The sequence below is a fragment of the Rosa chinensis genome, chromosome 1 (genome assembly GCF_002994745.2).
Source record: "Rosa chinensis cultivar Old Blush chromosome 1, RchiOBHm-V2, whole genome shotgun sequence".
Lineage (NCBI taxonomy): Eukaryota > Viridiplantae > Streptophyta > Magnoliopsida > Rosales > Rosaceae > Rosa > Rosa chinensis.
Window position 1 is genome coordinate 24682324 of NC_037088.1, and position 24286 is coordinate 24706609.

A 24286-nucleotide genomic window follows, 5' to 3' on the forward strand; every position below is an offset into this window, starting at 1 on the left:
GGAATTTTGAAAACAAATTAGCTTAACTACTCAATTGTAATAATATCCAATACTAATATTATTGATAATGCATGTGTTGTATTGCGATCCTTGTGTTGTACAATTTGTTCATGTTCTCGAATTGATGGCAAACACCTACAGCAAGGTAAAAACGAAAACAAAAAATAACTAGTCACTAAATTATTAGAGCACCATTGTGGGGCCGATGAAGGACCATTTAACAATCCAATTAGTATAATACTTGACATAAACAATAAACTTAGAATGGAGTTTTTTCGTACATCCTTAGATGCAATACTAGCAAAACATCAATTATCTACGGATTTGAATTCATGTGAAATAAGGCTTTTTCACATGAATTTCAGTGTATAAAAAGTTGTACCTACAGCACGGATTGTTTTAGAAGTTCATGTGAATATTTATCATGGACCCCACTCTCTATCCACATGTGTAATTGAATTTAGTTCAGTGAGTCGAAAATGATATATTAATATCCCAGTCAGTGTGAAATTGCTTCCTAACTCACATTGATTTATGTGCGAAGAGGCACAATATTATGAAAAAAAATTTGCAAATTTATTAACAAATATATATGTATCTGCAACAATTTTTTTTCAAAGAACTAGAAAAGACTAGAATCAACTCTCTCTCTCTCTCTCTCTCTCTCTCTCTCTCTCTCTCTCTATATATATATATATATATATATGTATGTACACACACACTAGAATCAACTATATATATATATGTAAGTGATTTTGGAGAGGGGAGAGAGAAGGACACAAGATGTATAGTGGTTCATCTAAGTGTGAGGTAGGAAATGTCTACTATATAGAGTATTGAATGGTATCTACTTGAAATTGTCTACTATAATATAGGAGGTAGGACAGAATATCTCAAACCCAATGCTCAGGCTACGATAAGTCCTTTGTGTTCTTGGTTTGTTGAGGTTGAAGCAACTTTGGAATTGAGAATGTTTTTGAGTCTCTCCCAAAGTCTCAAAATAAAAAATTCAAGGCCAAAAGAGATTCACGAGACCCTTACCCTACATGCAATCGAACGCCTGTAGTGCGTCTTGATCTTTGATTCAAGCAGCTCTGCTTATGTTTTGGTTGCTTTTGGTTTTGTTGTTTCTTTTAAGGGATTTTGGATTTATGTCCCTCCTTTATGTGCTATCTTTTTTATTCAACAAATTTCTTCTATTGCCAGAAAAATAAAATGCTATCTAAGTGTGAGGGAGTCTCCTTATGTGGGATACAAATGTGCTATTCTAATGTACAAAGGCTATTATAGTGTACAACAAAGCTATTCATGAAAAGCTTGGTACGGCCAGGAGGGTGGCCTCCTTTGAGGTCTTGGCTGATCACCATAGCTAAATAGCTCGTATGTTGGTCTTCAGGATCCAAGTCGTGGTCGGACCTCACCATGACTCGTGGATCCACTAGGAAGGTGTCAATTATGCTCCGTGACATAGCTATGCTAAAGGCATACTCAACATATACAAAGAAAATGAAAATTCTGCAGAATGCTGCACTTAACCCAACAATAGCAACAATGTAATTCATCAAACATTTCAATACTCTTATTTTTCAACAATAAATATCTTCAAACTCATTCATTATTATGTACAATATAGTAAACAACTTTAAAACTCATTGAAAATATTAAAATTTACATTACCAACAAGATGACATTTCATACCCTAAATAAAGTCTTGAAATACAAAAAAGCTAGGCTACTTTCCAAAATTCACTGTTGTTCATGATGGAATATTACTAAGATTTTTCCCCTTTTAACAACATAATCCTTGTCCAAGAACATAATATCGGTTCCATCAAAATGCTTTGAGGACTAATGTAAAAGTAGACAAAAACAAAACCATTAAAGTAGATAAATGACATCTACACTAGGTGAAACTTGCCAGATCAATTCAGCTGCAAATCGGGAACAGTTTGATGCATTTGCGGGCAATATACATCATTGATGACTGAGGTTGGGATCACATGTCTACTACTTCGTTCGTGGAATGATGCATCTTGTGTTATTGGGTTAATATCGATCTACTTACGATGCCGTCTCGATCCCTGAAAAACCAGCTTCTTTCATCCATCTATCAATTTCAAATGTTGCTAGTCTCTTTACCTTTTTTGCATTCTCTGCCAAATTTGCCTCTTGTTGCATCCTGAACTTATCCAATCTTTTTTCCATCTCAGAAGCTTCATTCCTAATTCTTTCCTCCCTTATTGTAGCTTCAGCCATTATCCTTGTTTCCCTTTGGGCAGCTTCAATTCTCTCCTTGATAGCTTCACTCCTCAATCTTATGGTTTCTATGTTTTGTTTCTCAATTGTAGCTCCCAATACTTCCATAGTGCTTGAAACACCTATTTTCTCGGTACGAATATATGAAATATCACACTAACGGACTCCCGCTTCAAGTCCTCTCACGCGGTTACACATTGCTACCCCAAAAACCTCTGCATCGATATCTTCTCTAACTTATGGAGTTATTTCGACATTTAAATTCATTATCTCCTCTGTAGCTTTTTCTAAATCTTGTTACATTCAAGTATGAAATTGTTTATAAGTAAACAAATTTGATTTATAAATCAATTTGTACAAATTTTTTTTTCCAATAAAATAACATTAATAAGGCACGCAACAACAACCAAATAAAATACTGTCTAACATAAGAAATAATGGATTATGTTGTTTGTATTCTATCTTTTTTTTTTCATGTAACTTAGAATAATGAAAAAAAAATGGAGACTTTATTTAAAGGTAGCATAAGTAAAAAGTTTACAGCCATCCATGCCTTTGCAGTTTGCCATTTTACCTTTTGGCAATGCCTGGCAGCCAAGATCAGATAGCTTTGAGTTTGTCAAGGAGATGATTTGGAGGTCAGCGTGTGGAAGGAGAAGATTCTTACTGTAGTAGGAAGGAATTTGTTGATAAAAACTATGGCGCAGGCTATCCCTAATTATGTTATGAGCTATTTCAAGTAACCAAAGCTTTGGTGTTATAAAATTCAACAATGTCGTTCTAGTGAGGACAAAAGGGAAAAGAGAGGACAATTCATTGGTAGTATGGGAGAAATTGTGTACTCCTAAATCAGAAGGAAAAGGGCGTTTCCGACATATGCACAACTTCAACTTGGCTCTTTTAGCTAAACGGGGGTGATAATATATAAGGAAGCAAAGCTCTCTTCTTGCTCAAGTGCTTACAGCAAAATATTTTCCAAGTTCAAATTTCCTTGAAGCTGAATTAAGAGAGGCACCTTCTTATACCTCATTGCTAGAAGGGAGGTTTTGAAGGCTGGTATACGTTTCCAAGTAGAGGATGGTTGCCTCATTAACATCTGTGTGGGTATAAAAATTTTGAGAATGATTTTAGTTACGGAATGAGCTGATAAAGAGGAAGCCCACCTAGTTTAAAAAAAAAAAAAAAAACGTGAGGTGAAATCCCCTAGCTTTGAGGTGGATCTAAGTGAGGTGAAATCTCATCCAAGCAGATTTTGGTGAGATGAAATCTCTTCAAGGCAGATCTAAGTAAGGAAAAATCCCCTTGAGGCTGACCTAAGTGAGGTAAAATCAAGTTTTAATCAAGAGATGACCCAATCTATTTGGACTGCCGACAAGTTCAGATCCACTCGAGGAGAAAACTTCTCAAGGTGTATTTGGATAAGGTAGAACCAATCAGCAGAGTTAGTCAACCCAGCCAAATCTATAGCAAGCAGGAATGCACTTCATCATGTTTTCTTGAGAGTGGCGTAATGGATCCACTAACGTATGACTTGTGGACTTTCCATGCCACTATGAGCACCAGTCGAAATATCCGCTCATGCTCAACTATAAATACTTGGTGAGGTGAACTTTTGAGGTAGGCAATGCATCCCGATGACACTCACTAGTAATTAAACAATCATTGAGTAGGCATCAGAGTATCTTTTGCCAGTACTTCCCCTTTCTTTCAATTTTGCCTATATTGATCAAAATTCAAAGGGCGTTACGATATTGACCGCAAAGCTTTCACTCTCACTCTAATCAGAAAAGTAGGCGAGAAGAGTTTCTATTGAATTTTTCTGCACCAACACAAGTCCGATGGGCCTATAGGTGAGGGAATTGCAGCATACATCTATAGTTAATATAGTCATTGAAGTGCTTGTTTCTATCTCAACTGAGTTAACAGAAATCTACATGATCTTGCTATGGGGTTTTTGGTGTGAAAGGAATAGTGGTTTATTGAAATGAAGAACTTGTGTGCAAATGCGGGTTATCTCGTGGCGCTTGCAGTGCTATGATGATTTCAGGTGGGTATACCAAAGGAAGGAGGTAAACAGACACGCTCAGCGGTCCAGTGGCAACACCCCGCATTAGAACGCTTTAAAGTTAATGTTGATAGGATTTTAATGAAACTGACAGGCGCAGGAGTGTTAGAGTGGTGGTGCTTCATGAACAAAGCGGCTGCTTGGCTATCGAGAGTGTTGGCCACAAGTTTGTGTCATTTCCATTACACATGGAAACACTTACTGTCATGCTCCGATTTTTAAAATAATTGAAAATCAAGATAATTCTCACAATTATACAGACGTGATGATTCAGCCATCAATACAAAATACCTTAATTTTTTTTTCTTTTAAACCAATTACAAACTGATGCTCTGAACCCACAATATCAATATAATATGATAAACCGATCCAACCTGGACAATAAAAGTCAACGCAGTGACAAATCATATATGTTGTTAACCTAAAAAATCGAATACGATACTCCGGTCCAACCTGGACAATAAAAGTTAACTCAGTGACAAAATCATATAAATGGTTAACCTAACAATTCAATATGAAAATCCGGTCCAATTTGGACAAGAAAAAAGTGTACTTAGGAGTCGTAAGTAACCTACTTAGATCTATGAGATACGATGACAGATATACTAGAGCTCTAACTGATCGTAACCAATAACCCGGCCAAAGGCTTGGTTCCCGATATCTTGCCTGAAGTCACAACTTGCAACCCCGGATCCTTAGGTCAACCTGATCCTCAGACCAAAACATTAAACGGGTCACACTGGACCCAAAATGTTACTCAAATTTCAATAGGAGAAATCACAACCTGTGATTCCCAAATCTTTAGACCACCGGTTGTCAGATCAAACATTAAAATGGTCACAACAAACCTGAAAATATTACCCAAATCTCAAAAGGAGAAATCACAACCTGTGACTCCCAAATCTTCAAACACTTTTCAAAACAATAAAAATATCATTTTTGACAACACATTGTTTCCCAAAAAGTTATACCCCAAAACAACAATATGAACCCACTCACAAATATTGCTTGCATCACAACAAATCCACCAATATATATATATATATATATATATATATATATATATATATATATAGACACACACACACACACACAATAATACACGTAGTCATTTATTCAGGAATGACACTAATACCAACTATAGTTTACAGTTGAATAAATAACTCCCAATACGATAAAGTAACTCCGTTCGTAAATGACTATTGTGAGATTACTCATCACTGAATCCCACTGCGTCTTCTTACAGAACCGAGATAACACAATCATCAAATATCTGTCCACGAAAACTTCATCAGATACCTAATCAGATACGGTCTCATCTTAGTACACGAAACACAAAGCAAATAAAGTTTGAAACCACTGTTTGAACTAAAACCCGAAAGTAACGTCAATCGAAGCAAAACTTCATCCAAGACCACCTAAAGTCTCTTAAACACTCCTATGATCAATATGTCAAAACGACAAATTGATCCAATGGTCGGATCCTCACAGTTAGAAAACCTAGCGAATTGAAATCACTAAAAACCCGAGCATTCCCATACGATCTCCAAATGCTTCAAACCATATATGAAAATACTTGTATCAATGATTAGATGATATTGGTGAAAGAACTTGCCCCAACAATGGCCGGACGCACAGCCATAGGTGGATGCACATAAGCCCCACACGCCGCCTTGCCAAACTTCACTCCAGATCAATCCAACAGTCCAACATGGAGAGCTCAACACAAGGATAACTTTAATACCTAGAGTTTAAGCCAAATCGGCCTAGATCACCTCTGCAAGCCTAAAACCACTGTTCACTAAGAATTAAAAGTCCTCCGGTGCAAATTAATCAACCAAACCTCCAAGTTCATCTGTGGGTGAGAATAGGAGTTAGAGACCACCGTAGGGAGGAATGAAATGAGGAGAGGAAGTGATCTGAGTCGGTGTTGTGGCCTGAGAAAGCCGGAATCAGCCAAAAAATTCGAGTCGGGTCGGACGGGAAACTGCCGGATCCTAGGGATTCGAGGAGAGAGAACAAAGCATTTTGGGTTTCTATTTTTGGAAGTTTCCAAAAATATCAATTTATGAATTTCCAAAACAGAAATTCTGATTTATAGTAATTTCCAAAATTAGCAGAAAATTCCGCTAACCATAACTTTCTCTTATGAACTCTGCAGGTTTGCGCGTACCGCATATTGACAAATTCATATCGATGCGCTCTACGACTTTCATGAAGGAAGTTTTGGGAGAAACTCAATGAATAAAAAGTCAACTCCTTGACCCCTCGAAAATAAAACGTTTCGAGTAATTATTCGTCCGAAACACTTCCACTCCATCCTTGAATCACGAAATCGTATCAATAACCACTGGATAAATTTTGAAAAAAATCCTCAAAAAATAATAACGAATTTCTGGGTGTCGCACTTACCTTGAGAGCAGGTGTGTTCTTTTTATGTCAACGTGGTTGACAACAAGTGGAGTTTGAGAGTGATAATGAAATGCTAGTAGCTGCATTGCAAAGGAATGGGGAGGATAACTCTCCACTTATAAGTCTTATGGATGACATCAAAGCCTCTTTAATGAATATTTCTGGAAGGGACGAATACTTTTTTAATATCTGTAGATATCGATTTTTACTACACCATTATAAAAAATGTTACCACTGTTCTGCTGGTTTCTCCGATGTAGCCTGGCAGGATGCTTCACCCACTGGCAGGTGGAAAGATAAGTCGGGGCCCTATAAAAGGAAATACACAGCTTTAGAGGTATAGACCGAGCCGGTCGGTCTATGCCTCTTCGATGCTTAAGTAAGGCTACGTATGTAATGTGACAGAGTAACAGCAAGAGACAAGAAGTTATTACCCTTATGAAGGTGGTTGGGTTTGACTTTTATACTCTCAGCATGGGGAAAAGGTTTCCCATTTCTTTGATGTGGGATTCAGTTCCCCAGTTTATGGGTTCTGATAGTAAGTTCTGGTGCATACTTTGGGGAGCTTTGCAGGGCTAAGTGTTTCCCTAGACCATACAAGGTGTCGTTCCTTATGAATTCCGTGCTGCCAGGTATCGGTCCGTGCTATGAACCTATTAGCACTTGGGTGGTCCCGTGGGGTCTGGTAGTGGTATGAAACCTGTGATAGACCCGAGTATGTGCTGGTATGTACAAGTCCCCTAGGTTCCCATTCAAGATGTTTCTTTGGTGGGGACTTGAATAGGTTGGCACATAGGTTTCATACTCACTATGCCATAGGGAGTCCCCCAAGTCTGGATACGAGAAACATCTAGATCGGGTGAAATTTAAATTTTGTTGTGAGCACTGTAGGTAGTTAAGTTGTACTTGGTGGGGTAGAATAAGGGCATGAGCCTCCTTTACCCAGTGGGGTAGAATGAGGGAATGAGCCTCCTTTACCCGATGGGGTAGAATGAGGGAATGGGCCCCCTTTACCTAATAGGGTAGAATGAGGGCATGAGCTTCCTTTACCCGGTGGGGTAGATTCAAGAGCTTGGGCCTCCTTTACCCAATAGGATAGAATAAGGGCATGGGCCTCCTTACTCGATGGAATAAGGGCTTAAGCCTCCTTTACCCCGTTGGGGGGGGGGGGGTGGTAGAATCAAGGGCTTAGGCCTCCTTTACCTAGAGAGGTAGAACTGAGGGCTTGGGCCTCCTTTACCGGGTGAGGTAGAATGATAACTGATGCATGTGAGACACTGTTTAAATCTCATTCGGTTACTGAAACGTCTGAGCTTAGTTTATGGATTGAAGCGAAAGTAATAAATGCAGGGGTCATTTTAACTGCTTTCTCAGGCGTGTGCGAGAATCTGCAATGATAGTGGGACATGTGGTGACATCCTATTGTGGTGTCCTTTGATCTTCGATCGTCCAGATTTGTATGAGCTTGAATTTAAGAGGGAAACTCCCTCTTTTATTTAGATTCTTCGCCTAACTTCTTTCGACTCAGTTTGCTTTTTGTCTCTTCTTCCTTCACTTTTATCAACTCAGTTCGTAGCGCTTGCTCTGTGGAGTTTGGGTGTGTCTGCTTTCCAAGAACAGGTACTAATCTATTGTTTGCTTTACCCAATAGGATAGAATAAGGGCATGGGCCTCCTTACTCGATGGAATAAGGGCTTAAGCCTCCTTTACCCCGTTGGGGGGGGGGGGGGTGGTAGAATCAAGGGCTTAGGCCTCCTTTACCTAGAGAGGTAGAACTGAGGGCTTGGGCCTCCTTTACCGGGTGAGGTAGAATGATAACTGAGGGCTTGGGCCTCCTTTACCGGGTGAGGTAGAGGAGACACTGTTTAAATCTCGTTCGGTTACTGAAACGTCTGAGCTTAGTTTATGGATTGAAGCGAAAGTAATAAATGCAGGGGTCATTTTAACTGCTTTCTCAGGCGTGTGCGAGAATCTGCAATGATAGTGGGACATGTGGTGACATCCTATTGTGGTGTCCTTTGATCTTCGATCGTCCAGATTTGTATGAGCTTGAATTTAAGAGGGAAACTCCCTCTTTTATTTAGATTCTTCGCCTAACTTCTTTCGACTCAGTTTGCTTTTTGTCTCTTCTTCCTTCACTTCTATCAACTCAGTTCGTAGCGCTTGCTCTGTGGAGTTTGGGTGTGTCTGCTTTCCAAGAACAGGTACTAATCTATTGTTTGTTTTATGCCTTTGGTATCTTATTCACTGTTTATGGGTTTCTTTTGCTTGCTTTGCATCCTGTTACATTATGTTTGTGTTTAGTTCTAGGAATGGTTTGGGTTGGTATGACAATTGGAATGGAGAAATACAACGTTTTGTGTTGTGTTTGTAGGTTAGAAGTGTTGATTTGTGGCATGCTGTAATATATAAATATATATATATATATATATATATATTTTACAACATTTCCTTTGTTTTTTGTGATCGATATAATTTTACTATGGTTTTATCAATATATCTCCTTTCAGAGAGTACTACTGATTACTAAGTGGAAAACCAATTTGCAAATTAATATTGATCAAGTTTATCACTGTCATGGATCCAGTAAGCTCGCATTGTTTTTTTCTTTTTTCTTTCTTCCTTCCTACATGTAATGAAATATAGATTAGACTCGATCTAAACTACCTGAATAAACTTGATATACAAATACTTGACCGTACTTTAATGTCTGTCTTGGTTTTCAATGTGTCTTTTTTGTTTTTTGGTTGTTGTTTGGAATAGGAATTGATATCATTAAAATTAATAGCCATTGGTTATTGATGCAGTCGGAAGTAACCTAGGTTTACAAGCAATAAACCCTAAAAAGATAAATCTGGAGTCCACCAGAGAATTTGAGAAAAATTCTCTCATTTTATTAAATTTGATATGATAAAATGATTCATTGATTTTAGTACAAAGCATGATGGTGCTTATATAGGCATCCAAAACCCTAAATCATAATCTATCAAGAAATCCTAAAGAATCCAAATTTAAAAGGAAAATAAAACCTAAAATAAAAAGAATCTTAAAACAAAAGTAAGACAAGCCTAAAAATATTAAATCCCGAATCGGATAATTAAAACGATATATTTTGGCCTAAATCTGTTAGGCCTCACTAAGGTGAGTCTTGAAGATCTCATCGTTCCCATTCTGGAAAGGTATCATGCATCTCAAACGGACATTCTGGCCAAAAGTTGATCAAATCTAATTCACAATCAAAACCTGACTTTTTGCACAAGTCATCCGAAAAGTCCGAAACCAAATCTTCTTGAATATTGTAGAGGCTAGTAACCTCATTATGCGTAAGTTACCTATTTTCTAATCACTCTTCTTGATTCTACGCCGGCTAAACCAGGCCCATTCTCGTCCTACATCAGTTATAGTTTAACATATACTTAAATATGATATGACAAGAAATTAAATCCCAAACTCTATCAAGCAATGCAACTGTAATGACCTGGATTTTCTTATTAAATTCTTGTATTTTATGTGAAATTAAACAGAAGTCCCAGTTAGTACAAATTATAATAGCGATGCCTTGTTCTTATGATTAATCGAGAAATAGAAATTATTTCAGAAAATTATTTGCTCGGAATGCTTCGGTTCAAGGGTTGACTTTTTATACATTAGGATTCTGTGATAACTTTCTTCACGGGAATCGTAGAGCGAGTCGATACGAGTTCGTGGACATATAGAACACGAAAATCGGAGTTCATATGAAGAAGTTATAGGTCAACGAAAAAGGTTTCCATTTTTGGATAAATAGAAAATTTTAAGAAAAATCACAAAAAAAACCCAAGGTTTCCAAAATTGGAAACTCGAGCTCCCTTTTCTCTCTCCCCGACCAGAAATCTCCCCAATCCTTCTTCCGGAGATATCTCCGCTGTCCGGCCACCGTTGGTGTAATCCCCCCTAAAATTCATATTAATTTCCGATGACTTTCTGAAAATTATTTTGTGGTTGTGAGCACAAGTACGAAGTTCGGAGATGATGTAGAATTATTTTCGAACAATTAATTTTCAGAAAACGTCATTTATGAGGTCGCGAAAGTTGACTTTTATACGTTGGGTTTCTCCAAAAACTTCCTGTACAAAAGTCATAGAGCGCGTTAATACGAGTTCGTGGATATATGGAACGCAAAAATCAGAGTTAGAATGAAAAAGTTATGGCATTTGGAAAAAGTTTCCATTTTAGTATAAATAGGAAAAATCATTAAAAAAATTAGAAAAATCAAAGTTTACAAAAAGGAAACTTTTTCTCTCTTCCCTCCCGACCCCAGATCGGCCAGCCGAATTTCGGCAGCGATTTCTTTCTCCTCCAGCCACCGTTGGCTATGCCACTTGTTCCATTCTCTTCATCTCACTCCCCTCTCCAAGTCTGTGGAAGCTTTGTCGCCTGGGTCAAGCTGTTGGCGGCGCTACGACGGCGAGAAGTGGTGGCAGCGCTGCAATTCTTAGCCTTATCGGAACTCACATTTTTGGCTACCTCAGGTGGTGATTCTTGGGGGCTTTTGGAGCCCAAAGGACATAGAATCTTTCTCCCAATGTGGCTTGCAACGATTCAACTCACGGTGATCGAATTTTGAAGATTGGGAATCTAGGGTTCTTCGGATTTCAAATCTTTCAAGGTAAATTCCGGCCAAATGGGTTTAATTCAGACTTTGTGCTAGTTGTGAATGTTGATGTATATGTTGAGAGGAAGAGTTTGGCATAGGTCTTGCCACCTAATTCAGAGGTCGGTGGTAGCTCTGCCACTTTCTGTGGCAGCATTTTCAGGCCACTTCAGGGACAGTTTATGTCCTTCATTACGATCTACTCGTCGATATGAGCATTTCGATGTATAGTTTGTAATTTTTGGAGATCGTATCACTATGCCAATAAAGCCTTCAGACGACAGATGAGATCTGTCGTCTGATATGTAAATTATATGTTGTCTATCCAGCTGCCGTCTCTTACGGCATCAGACCACATATATCCTCTGTTGTCTCTTCTCACTCAGACAACAGAAGTTTCACAAGGCTCTGTCATCTGAACAACCCAACACTAAAGGATTTGGGACTTTCTGTCGTTAATAATCCTATACAACGACAGATTAATGTTGTTCAAATGAACTACAAACTACAGTTTTAATAAAACTGCTATTGTCTGACATGTAATAAGAACACATTTATATGTCGTCTAAAGTTACCAAAATAAAGGCTTGTTTAACAATCTGTTGTCTGAATGCATTTTCAAAGACATTTAATTGTTGTTTGAAAATCACTTATAAATGGGTAAATTATGCTCATCTGTCATCTAAATAGTTTTAAGACTTTATTTTTATGTCTTTTATCTTGTATTCCAACCACAGTTTTAAGTATTTATGTTGTCTGATAGACAATATAACTATATGTAATCTTGTAGTTCTTTAGTTTGATTGAGGTCGAAAACACATTCTTCTGTTGTGTAATAATTAAATGAACTATGCGTTTTTGTTGTTTGTTTGAAGAACTTCTATTGTTTGATAATGAATTGAACTTCAGTTTTATGTTGTATGTTAGAAGTATTTCTATTGTTTGATAGTGAATTGAACTTCAGTTTTCTGTTGTCTGGTAAAAGTATTCTGTTGTTTGATAATGAATTAAACTTCAGTTTTCTGTTGTTTGATAATGAATTAAACTTCAGTTTTCTGTAGTTTGATAGTGAAATAAACTTTAGTTTTCTGTTGTTTGATAGTGAAATAAACTTTAGTTTTCTGTTGTTACAAGTATGAAGGAACAACAGAGAGATATTCTTTTATGTTGTTACTGTATTTATGATACAACATATCATAAGCCTGCATTTTGTTGGATTTGAAGCATATAGTAAACATCATTATGTACACTAGTCATCAAAAAAGCATATTATAAGATCAGAAATCTGCAAATTCCTCATTGCATCAATTAACACACCAAAATACATTCCCATCAGTAGCATAATACTAATTAAACTAGCTAGCATGCTAGCCTTTACATTAACCCTTGCCATTGTTGCATGGATCCTAATCTAACTAAAACAAAAACCTAGTAGCATCCATATAGTAGTTACAGCAACTGCATGCATTATATTGTTCAACACTTTCCATCAGTTCTGTCAAAATGCACAAAAGCAGTTCCTAGACAGTACTACTGCAAGTTATCAAGCTACCAGAAACAAAAGCAGATATATAGGCTGATACTTAATTTTCTGGGAACTTCAAAACATGCTTAGCCCATTCCGCTCGGATCTCAATAATATCCTTGTCTGTGTAAACCAAATTTGACCTCGTTCCCCACTGCAATAAGGAAATGCAGCAAATTAAATATGAAAGTTATATGCACAGAGCATGCACTATATCATTAAACAATAAAGTCCATAGGTAAGCAGTTGATTAATTTTACCTTAACACTAAAATCCAAGTTCTTGTCCTCCACAATTTCTTTCATGTAACGCATAATGAAATATCCACAAGTCTTGTCATTTTTTTGCTCCGGAATACCCTGAAAATAAAGAATTAAGGTAATCGAAGGTGAAATATACAATGAAGTACATAAAACTAACCACTACAAAAAGTTCAACTGACTCACAGCAAAATTTTTCCATTGAATTACTTTCCTTCCTTTTCGATTCTTGTGAGCATTATAGATTTTAATGGAGCTTCAAACAGAAAATGATAATTAGTAAACAAGTCCAGTACATGAACAAGTAACACCAACTGATCAATCACTATAGTACAATATCAGACACTTACTTGTTGACAATAGATTTCCATTCCCCAGTATCGAGTCGCCTTTTAAGTGGATCCATGAAGTGCACGACTTCTTCATTTGGGTTCACAACCGTCAACATCCAATGAGCACTATGGGATAACATTATAAAAAAATAAAATAAAATCTGTTAATTACCATTAACAATATAACTTGGCAGACCAGATGCTTTAATTTTTACGTACCCTGAGTTATGTGGAACCACAAAGATTTGCCCTAACCTCCCTTGCCTATAGCGATCTGACAAAGACCGAGCCCTTTCAGTGGGATTTCCACACCCAAGTGTACTAGTCTAATCAGGATCGACAAAGGCAACCATATCCACCATCTTACACTTCTTCAAGACTTCATGAAGGTAGCTACAAATTATTTTGGAATATGAAACTATTAAAAGTACTTCAAAAGAAACAGTGATACATGCCAATCAAAATTCAATCATATAATGTATTATTGACTATATGCACCCAACTTGCTTTAATAATTCCTTACCTCATGTAAAACACAAGTACATGATTTGATACTTCTAGCTTGTTGGCCATGGTATAGAGATCATTTCTAAACAGACAGACTTTCTTTGAACGGCCGAAAAGGTCTGCAGCAAATGTTGTGTGGATGGTGACCCCGTCTCTAAGGAAATTGTTCCCCCACATGCACAAATCCTTTAATGTCGTTGGCAAATTCGGTGGCAAGTTTTCAAGGTCTTCATTGTCATCAAATACATCTCTCATTCTCTTCTTGGTATTAGCACGATTTTTTTTTCTAGTTGTGTAAACCAATAAGACTACATGTTATCAACATTTCCCAGATTAACATATTGCAATAGTACATAAACAAAATTGCATATTGAACAAAACCATTTTCAAACTAGCTAAACATAAGACTGATTGATTACCTTCTGCTCAATGGCTTTAGGGGGTGCCTTTTCTCCAGGGATAACAACCAGGTTTCTTAGCCAGGCAACACAAGTACCAATAGCATCGCTGACAGTGACAATCTCATCCTTCACTGGAATAGGTAACAGGGCATCATCAACAATGGCTCGAACAATTGAGACGCGCATATTTTCCTTTCCCAATGGAACACCATGTATCAGCTGATCACTCGATGCAACATTCACTTGAATAATTGTTCCAATAGCAACAATGTTGTCCACCCTATCTACTGCCAGTTCACACTCATGGACCGCAGCAGTCGTCTCCTAAGACAAATAATGAAAATAAACAATTAGTTCATATATTTTAGTTTCATTAATAGTTCCACTAAAGCTGCAAACTATAGGAAATGAGAAAAGAGATAAATGAAGAGAATAATGGTGTTACCAAATCATCATTTGCTGAAGTTTTGGGAGCCATGATGTCTCTAACCTCCTCCTCGATTATTGCCGTTACTTTGTGGTTCCCTTCTGGAACTTCATGGTTCTCTTCAACTAACAGTCCAGCTGCATCATCATTTAAAACCAACCTCTTCTTCACTGCATTGAGCTCACCGTCCGGATTATTCTGCATAACTTTCGCAGCATTTTGGGAACAACTCCCTTGTCCTGAACCAGGATCTTGAAGGGGTGTGACTAGTTTTGGTGACTGTAATGGCAGCTTCTTTCCATCAATCTTTGCCGCCAATTCTGCAAACTTGGCTGCCCAATAGGCACGCTCCTCAGCAACCGCTCTTTCTCTCTCCTGCTGCCATAAAGCTCTTTCATTTTCAAGGATGGTTTCCTTCTCTTCCTCCAATATCAGCTTCACACTTTTCCGCACTGTCTCTTCAACACTTTTCTTTCGCCGTTTAGGCAGGTCAAAGAATGAAGCTGGTTTGATATAACCTCCAACTCCTCGTACCTACCAAGATGCTCGGGTCTCCCCAACGCCAAAGTGAGCACATCATCAAAACCTTGTGTGGTAATCGATCCATCAGACTCTTTCTGCTTTAACTTTTGCTGACAAAAATATATAAACACACATGATTCAGGATGTAATTCTTGTACAATACCAATATCATCCATCAAAGTACCATAAAATGACTTACAATTTTATTGGCCTTCTCCTGCACCTCAACTGCTTTGAAGTTACCATTCTTGTCTTGCCGTGCTTTCACCCACATTGTTGCACGATCGAGTTCCTCTATCGGAATTGTCATAGACTATGACACATGAGAAACATATTAGGAGTTGAACAACATCACGCTATACCTAGCAAATTTATGTTATGAACCAAGAACTAACCAATTCTTCTTGTAAATTAGCATATCCTTTACGCGCCATACGGTGAGGATACTTGTTTTCCTTTCTTTTTTCTATTTGGGCTTCATGCAGCTCCTACAAAGAAAATGATTAGGAACAAAATTGGAATCAACTTATTCAACATAGCTAAACTAAAACCAACAGATGGACTTAGTTTGTAAGAGTTCACAAACCTGAAATGCATCAGAAATCCTTCAGCAACAAATTGTTCCCAATGTTCCTTGTTAATGCATCGATAGTCATCTGGAGGATTTTCCAATAGCTCAGGTGTATCGATAAAAGGTATAATGTACTTGTTAGTCAGTTTGCTTTTGAACTCCAGCCATTTGTTTACAGCGGAGGATATCACCAATTTCCTACATTCTTTAGGAATCACAAATGCCTCCTGCATTAAAACAGAAGCAGTAAGGTTAGTTTACATATAAAACTAGTGAAACTCAAAGCTATAAGGTTAGTTTAAGGGATAATATAAATACCTCAATCAATTCCCATATTTTCTGTTTTTCATCCGGGTCCACTTCTCTCCAATCACCAGTGATAATGGGGATCTTTATACGTGCTAAGACCCCAATGTAAGATTGCATTTCTTTTGCAGCCTTACCAATTGGTTCCCCTTTATCATTAATCTCCACAGTTAGCCGCTTCCCTCTGATCAGCCGTCTTGTAATGTGACTCATTGTCACCATTCCTCGCTTTAGCAGCCTCAAACCACCTGTTACGTTGATATCTTCCTCATTACTAGCTGCTGCTCTCTGTACTCTCTTAGTGGACTTAACAATCTTTCTAGATTTACTGCTTGACACATCCTTCATAGATCGAGCACTAGAACAGGATGTGCCTTTCTTCTTTTGGGATGCAGCCTTTTTCGTTGGCGACAAAGTCCTCTTCTTTGGGGATCCAGCCTTATTCTTTGGTGACAAAGTCCTCTTCTTTTGGGACACATCCTTCTTATTTAGAGATGCAGACTTCTTCTTAGACACATACGTTTTCAATGGTGAAGTTGTTGGCTCTATATCCTTAGGTTTAGCCCTCTTCATTTGCAAAGCTTTCATTCTTAAAGCGATAGCTTTAGCAGCTGCTGCTCTATTCTTTGGTGCCATGATCTGAAATGTATAAGCAAATCTGGTCAGCTACATGATAATTAATGGCTGATATATTATGAAAAAGCACATTGAGGTAATATAGATAAATGATTATGTCAAATATATTTCATCACCTTATAACTTTAACAGCTAAAAGCAACAATTCTGGAAATAAACCCTAAACCCTAATAAGCATAAATATAAAAAACATGATAACCCTATGAGCTACCTATTCCCATTAATCATGAGGCAAGCTTTCATTTTCAACCCATATTCCCTCATCGCCATCTCGCATATGTATGCTAGGCTGATGACCATCTACATCATCAAAGGTATCAACTGATGGCATTGTGGGAACAAATGGACTTTCTTCTACTTCTATGTCATGCAACTCCTCTTCATCATCAACCCCATAGTAGTCTTTATCTGGGCACATCACAACAACTGACCATTCGACATCGATGGGATCTTCAATATAGAAAATCTGCTTAACGTGTGTAGCTAAAACAAAAGGGTCATTCACATGGCCTATCCTATTCAGTTTCACTAAAGTAAATCCCAGTTCGTCTACTTTTACGCCCCTAGTACTCTCTACCCAATCACATTTGAACACTGGTATCCTAAACTTATAGTAGTCTACCTCCCATATACTTTTTATAACACCATAGAAGTCCATATCATTAGTCCTTGGGTTTGGATCCTTGGCACTTGCAACTTGCATTGCATCGGCAACCAAAAAAACTCCACTATTCTGAACTGTTCGAATCCTGTCCCGGTCTTTGGTGTTGAAGTCAACTCCATTGACATGGTATGAAGCAAAACATGGCACTTCATTTTTTGGGCCACCAGCCATCCACCTTTTTGTTTTCGAAACATCATTGTCTGGAAACCTCATTTGATTTGCAATCTATAAAATGGATTCGGAAACATCATTGTCCGGAAACCTCATTCCATTTGCAAACTAAAAAGTACACTTACACCATTACGGGTGCAAAATGAACTTACCCTCTCCTTTAACCAGTCCCCAAATGTCTTGTTCTGTTTTTCTCTCATCCACTTATGGTTCTTCTTGAATCTAGGGAACGTTAACTCTAACAATTGCATATGCTCCCTAAGTAGAAGAACAAGATAACCAATCAGCAAGATTAATTAAATGCATAAATGATTGTAGGTATTAAAATGACAAAACTAAAAAAACGATAGCTAGTGTTGAAAACACTTACATGAAGTATGGCTGATCATTTTCAGTATTTCGTAATACACAAAGGTGTGCTAGCATCAACTCCTTTCCATAAACTACTACCATGGTTGCGCCTGATAATGGTTTGCATTGTTTGTAGTGTTCAGGTTCGGTTGTAGAGGGAATTCCCACAGTGGTAGCATCTTCTTCAAAGATACGATCTGAACAAAACTCTATAGCTTCTTCAACAATGTAATTCTCAGCAATACACCTCTCAGGAAATTGTCGATTTCGCACATACCCTTTGAACACTTTCATGTACCTCTCAAAGGGGTACATCCATCGGAAAAATACTAGACCTCACCAATCAACTTCTCTAACAAGATGAACTGTTAAATGAATCATTACGTCGAAAAAGGAAGGTGGGAAGAACTCTTCCAGCAAACAAACTATATCAACCAAATCTGCTTGCATTTGTTTAAGTCTTGAAACATCTATGACTTTACTACAAATTGCCTTAAAGAATAGACAAAACCGAATAATTGCATACCTAACCGGCTTTTCTAAAACTGATCCTATTGCAATTGGGAGAAGAAACTGAATCACCGTATGACAATCATGTGATTTAAGACCAACCAGTCTTAAATCTTCCATCGAGACCAGATTCCTCACATTTGAAGAGAAACGCACAGGAACCGTCATACCAAAAAATGAATTGCACATTATTTTCTTCTCTTCTGCCCGCAAGTTCCAACTACCTAAAGGTAACTTGGCCTTTTTTGGACCAGGTGTAGGCTTCAAATCAGTTCTGATGCCCATATCAACCATGTCCAAACGAGAAGCAGCTTCATCCTTTGTCTTCCCGGGAATGTTCAAGAGGGTGCCAATTATAGCATTGCAGCAATTCTTCTCAATGTGCATCACATCAAGAATATGTCGTATTGGAAGATGTTTCCAGTAATCAAGTTCAAAGAAAACTGATTTCTTTTTCCAGCAAGGTCTAGTCTCTTCAGCACCCTTGTAAGGGGCAGAAGGGTTTTTTTTTCCCAAACCTTATGTTTAAACATTCAACTCTTGACAACACTTCCTCTCCACTTAATGGTGAAGGGGCAACATCTTCCTCTATGGTATTGTCGAAGGCAGCAGCTTGCTTGCGATATGGATGATGTCTCGGCAAAAAACGGCGATGCCTCATAAATGCCATTTTCTTACTATGTTTCAACCTATATGGTCGGGTTTCGTCGACACAAATAGGACAAGCATTATATCCTTTGATAATGCTGCCCGAGAGGTTCCCATATGCAGGAAAATCATTAATAGTCCAAAGTAGGACTGCCTTGAGTGTAAATGACTCTTCTCTTACAGCGTCGTACACACCTTCAACTCCCTGCCACAATTGTTTCAAATTATCTATTAATGGCTGTAAATACACGTCAATATCATTTCCAGGCTGTTTCGGTCCAGATATTAACAATGTTAACATCATGTGCTTCCTCTTCATGCATAACCATGGAGGAAGGTTATACGTAATGAGGATAATCGGCCAGCAAGAGTACCGACTACTTAAAGAACTATGGGGATTAAAGCCATCTGAGGAAAGGGCTAAACGAAGGTTCCTAGCTTCTCTACCAAATTATGGCCACTTTGTGTCGACCAATTTCCAGGTCGGTGAATCTGATGGATGCCGCATCATGCTATCTTTTTTCCTATTCTCAACATGCCAAGTCAAGTCCTTTGCTGTCTTCGTTGATTGGAACATCCTTTTGAATCTTGGGATTGGTGGGAAGTACCACAATACCTTCCCAGGCACCCTTTCCTTCTCAACTTTATCCCTTCCCAGTTTCCATCGTGATTCTTCACAGATCAGGCAGCTTGTAGCTTCAGAATGCTGCCCTCTATACAACATGCAGTCATTTGGACAAGCATGAATCTTTTCATATTCCATCCCTAATGCTGCAAGTGTTTTTTTAGCCTCATATAGAGAACCGGGTACCTCATTCCCTTCGGGAAGCAACATGCCAATCATGACTAGCATGTCAGAATAACAAGCATCACTCATTCCGTGTTTTGCTTTCAAGTTGAACGTTTGAATAAGATAGTTCAGCTTTGTTGTCTTTGTACAACCGAGGTACAAAGGTTTATCTCTATCTTCCACAAACCTTAGAAACTCATTCGAGTCACTAGATATCTCCTCATCTTCACTTTCCCCCATATCTTGGTTACAATTCATATCTACTGTTTCAGATTCACCTACTCTATCGGTATTCTTGACAGAAGGTTCTCCATGCCATTTCCAATTCTTATAACTAGTCATAATGCCATTAAAAAATACATGGTCCTTAATAACTCCAATGGAAAATCCATTAGTGTTACAACACTTCAAACAAGGACAGCAGATATTTGATTTGTCGGCAGCAATCACTGAAGCAAACTTAAGAAAATCCTCAAACCCTATTTGAAACCTCAACGATCTCCTATCAGCATGCATCCATCCTTTTTCCATCTTATACATACACAAAAACAACAATTAGGAACTAAACTACGACCTAGGATCATAGAGCACTGAACTCAATACATCAATATATAATGTATATGTATATAGGTACATAGAACCAACTTCATTCATAAACATACCAATTGGTTAAACTATCACTTAGGATCAACATAATTCAATTCTATACCATCCATCATTTTTCCATATACACACACATATTCAACAGCTAGGAGCTAAATTTAGCATCATCATAGCATCTTCAAACTAGGTCACCACATGCATATAAACAGATACAAACAACCAACTAAATTCATCAACATACCAATTAGCTAAACCAACTATGCTATTCACGTAAAACATACCAGAAGATTACTGCTTACCTTAATTTGCTCAAGTCACAGCCTAGCTAATCACCACTCCCAGTACTCCAACCTTTCACTACAGCAACAACAACAACAATGATATCGAAAGAAGAGAGCTGTGCTGCAAGGCAGTTTCTACAGAATTCCAAAAAAAGTTAGCACCTATCCATGAATTCTTGGATCAGCAATTTATGGACTACAAGTGATTAGGATACTCATACCTTTTGTCTACTCTATCACTTGTGGAACTGTGTCTTGTGTTAGAGATGGGTTCTTGTTTATTAGGTCTCTGCACATGATAAGAAGAAACAATTTAAAAGAAAAAAAAAAAAAGAGCAATTAGTGAATGTAAAAGATGCGAAATAAAGTTGCATCAACACTAACTTAATAGTAAGAAGGATGCAGTTTAGAAATCTTAGAATGCATTGACATATATTCAAACATACATTAGAAAATAAACTGTACCTAAATATTATAATCTATCACTTATAAATGGACTGTAGAAGCTTGTTGTTCTCAAAGACAAATTCTGCATAAATTATCATGATCAATAAATTCGTATTGGTATTGCATTTGTTTCACAATTGCAAGAAACTTGAGTGTATGTTATTGATCTTAGGACCAAAATCAATAACGATAAAAAGAAATTTGTAGTAGGTTTCCAAAAGTCAAATGTATAAGGGTACCAATACTCAAAACTCCTAACTATTCGTAGTTGTAGTATCTCAATCCAATGCCTGTTGCCATATTCTAAAGACTCAATAATGAATTAATTAAGATAAATTAATTAATTAAAAATCAAAACAGAAAGAACGCTGGACACAATGTTTCAAAACAGGATAATACTTTTGAAAAGCAAATGAATATCTATGTTATACATAAAATTATCAGACAAAAGAATTTTATCAAGAATACTAGCTAAGTTTACAGACATAGTTATATTCAACAGTTTTAAGTTTTAACTGATTAATTTTGTTCCATCCACTACATATGTATTGTACCTTGAAGAAGGAATACTAGTAATGTTGTAAATCAAATCAATTCCATTCAATAATGCAAGAAACTAGATGAGCCTGAAACTGTAACATTTTCACACAAACGTTACATTAAAATATTATGTGTAATTGAATAGTTTATATTCCTCAGGCATTACCTTGTAGTCTTGTGGATTTAGATACCACCAAAAGAATTTTCCTATAGGGATCACTCCAGAGCTTCAAGCTACTGCAGAAACCTTTTCGCAGCCTAAAATCACCAACAAACAGCAAACCAAAAGCAAGTGAAATTAAAGGTTTGAAGGGGAAAAAGAGAACAAGTACCGTAAAAGGAGGCATTTTTTATATTAATGTCTTTTGTAGATTTCTCATTGAACACAATCTATTAACAGAGATTAATGGACAGAATAACTCAAAAGCAAAACCAACGCAGTAATAACTCTTCCTCGGATCTTCAAAATCAAGAGTCTATTTTAGAAAAAAGAAATTGATATTTCCAGAAAATGAAGTCAGGACTGAGACCTTGATGCCATATTTGACACTCCATGAAATAGTCCAAATCACTCATTAATGTATGTTGAACTAACAACTCAGATGAAGAAGTCAATATATAGTTTGATACCTTCAAAATTTGCCACCACCAATTGCATATCAAACAAACAAACAATAATAAACAAATTAACACCCTTATCACTGAAAGCATGAACAATGAAGCAAAAAAGCAAACCCATATTCTCAATTTCCACAACAGAAGATCAAACAAACCAAATCCAAAAACCCAATGTCACTAAAAAGCAAAACAACTAAAAACCCCCAATTTCCATCCAAAGACTGCAACTTCAAACAAAATCCACAATAATCGAACCCATAAGAACTCAAATGGAGACAATATTCAGATCCAGATGCAATTAAATACAAAGAACCTATCATATCAGAGAACCCATCAAGACTTGATGAAATTAAAAACAAAGAAGAACTTACAAGGCAAGAGGGATAAAAAGATAAGCCGAAAATTGCAGAGTGCGACCGACCAAGCAATAACCCGAACTTGTATACTCAAGAGGTGCTTGGAGATGGTTCCTGCGTTACATGAAAGCTCTGTCAGTCATGCGTTTGTCAAAAACATAAAGAATTAAAGTGTTGGCAGAAGCCAACAGAACAAGTTGAAAGGCTTGAAGATTAAAGAAATAAATTTGGCGGTGGCTTTCTAGTCTTAATCAAACCTAACCAAGGTGAACAAGACAAAAGGTTCAACCTTGTGGTCTGGAGGGTTCCAACAAAAGAAAAGAAATAAAATTAATGAAAGCAAGCTTTGTTTCTTTGTAAATGAAAAGAAGAAGCTTTTGCGTGCCTTCAGTCCAAAAGTATCAAATTGAAAACAACATCGGAGTTTAGAGGCAATAATTATCAAGCCACAATTAAAGGCTAGGTGCTTTGTCTCTCCAGAACATCAACAATCAAAAGAGTGAACTGACAATAAGAGTTCATATGATTCAAACCTTAAAACTGGGCAAGTGAAGCAAATTTGGTCACACTGTGTTCTTGTTGAGAGACGGGTTTCAGAAAACTTGTATACCCAAAGCTAATTTGCCGAAATCGCTTACCCAAACTTACTTTACCCAAACTTCTATACCCAAAACTTCCATACCCAAACTTGCTTTGCTGGAATCGCAGGAGGATGAGAGTGTCTTTCAGCTTGAGAGGGTGAAAGGGATTGAGGGATTGAGGTTCATGAGAGTGAGAGCGTGCGAGGGAGAGATTGACTAAGAGTGAGAGGTGTCGCAATTGTGTTTTTAGATCTAGGGTTGGTTTTTTTTTTTTTTTCATCTAAGGGAAAGGTCCTAGCTAGCAAAATGAGTACGTGGGCCGAAAAGCCCAAGTTATAGCCAAGAGGGAGCGAGGGAATACTTTAGATTAATTAGGGTTTGTTTCCCGTTTACTCAGACAACATATGAATGTTGTCCTAATTTTCCACTTGTTTCCCGTTTACTCAAACAACATATGAATGTTGTCCTAATTTTCCACTTTTTCGTGCGAATTTATCAGTTCTTTCAGACGACAGATATCTGTCGTCTTAATTTTCTAACTTACTAAAAAAATGAAAAAACTGAAATAGTATGGATTCTTATGCTATTCAGACAACAGAAAACAAAAATTCTGTCGTCTGAAGACATTATTGGCATAGTGTATATATGAGCGTGTTAGGGTTTTTTAGGGTTTTCGGTTCAATCGGTTTTCAATCCGTGAGGAATCGCTGTCCAATCGACTTGTGGTTTTGATACATTAACCGTAGAAGTGTTGTGGAGACTTTGGGTGGTCTTGGATGATGTTTAGCCTCGATTGGAGTCACTTTCAGATTTTTGGATTGTTTCAGGAGCTTCGGAATTTAATTTTTTTGGTGATTCGTGTACTGAATCGAG

General features: G+C 37.4%; 2 long non-coding RNA genes across 2 annotated transcripts; both read right to left on the bottom strand.

The window, feature by feature from the left end:
* Positions 1–12913: 12913 nt before the first annotated feature.
* On the bottom strand, positions 12914–20948 carry LOC121050991. Its single transcript, XR_005804672.1, has 4 exons — positions 20890–20948; positions 20478–20518; positions 13152–13313; positions 12914–13045 (listed from the first exon to the last, which is right to left on the bottom strand). It is a non-coding gene; the product is annotated as an uncharacterized LOC121050991 (long non-coding RNA).
* On the bottom strand, positions 13387–13805 carry LOC112176196. Its single transcript, XR_002926935.2, has 3 exons — positions 13703–13805; positions 13502–13609; positions 13387–13407 (listed from the first exon to the last, which is right to left on the bottom strand). It is a non-coding gene; the product is annotated as an uncharacterized LOC112176196 (long non-coding RNA).
* Positions 20949–24286: the final 3338 nt, after the last annotated feature.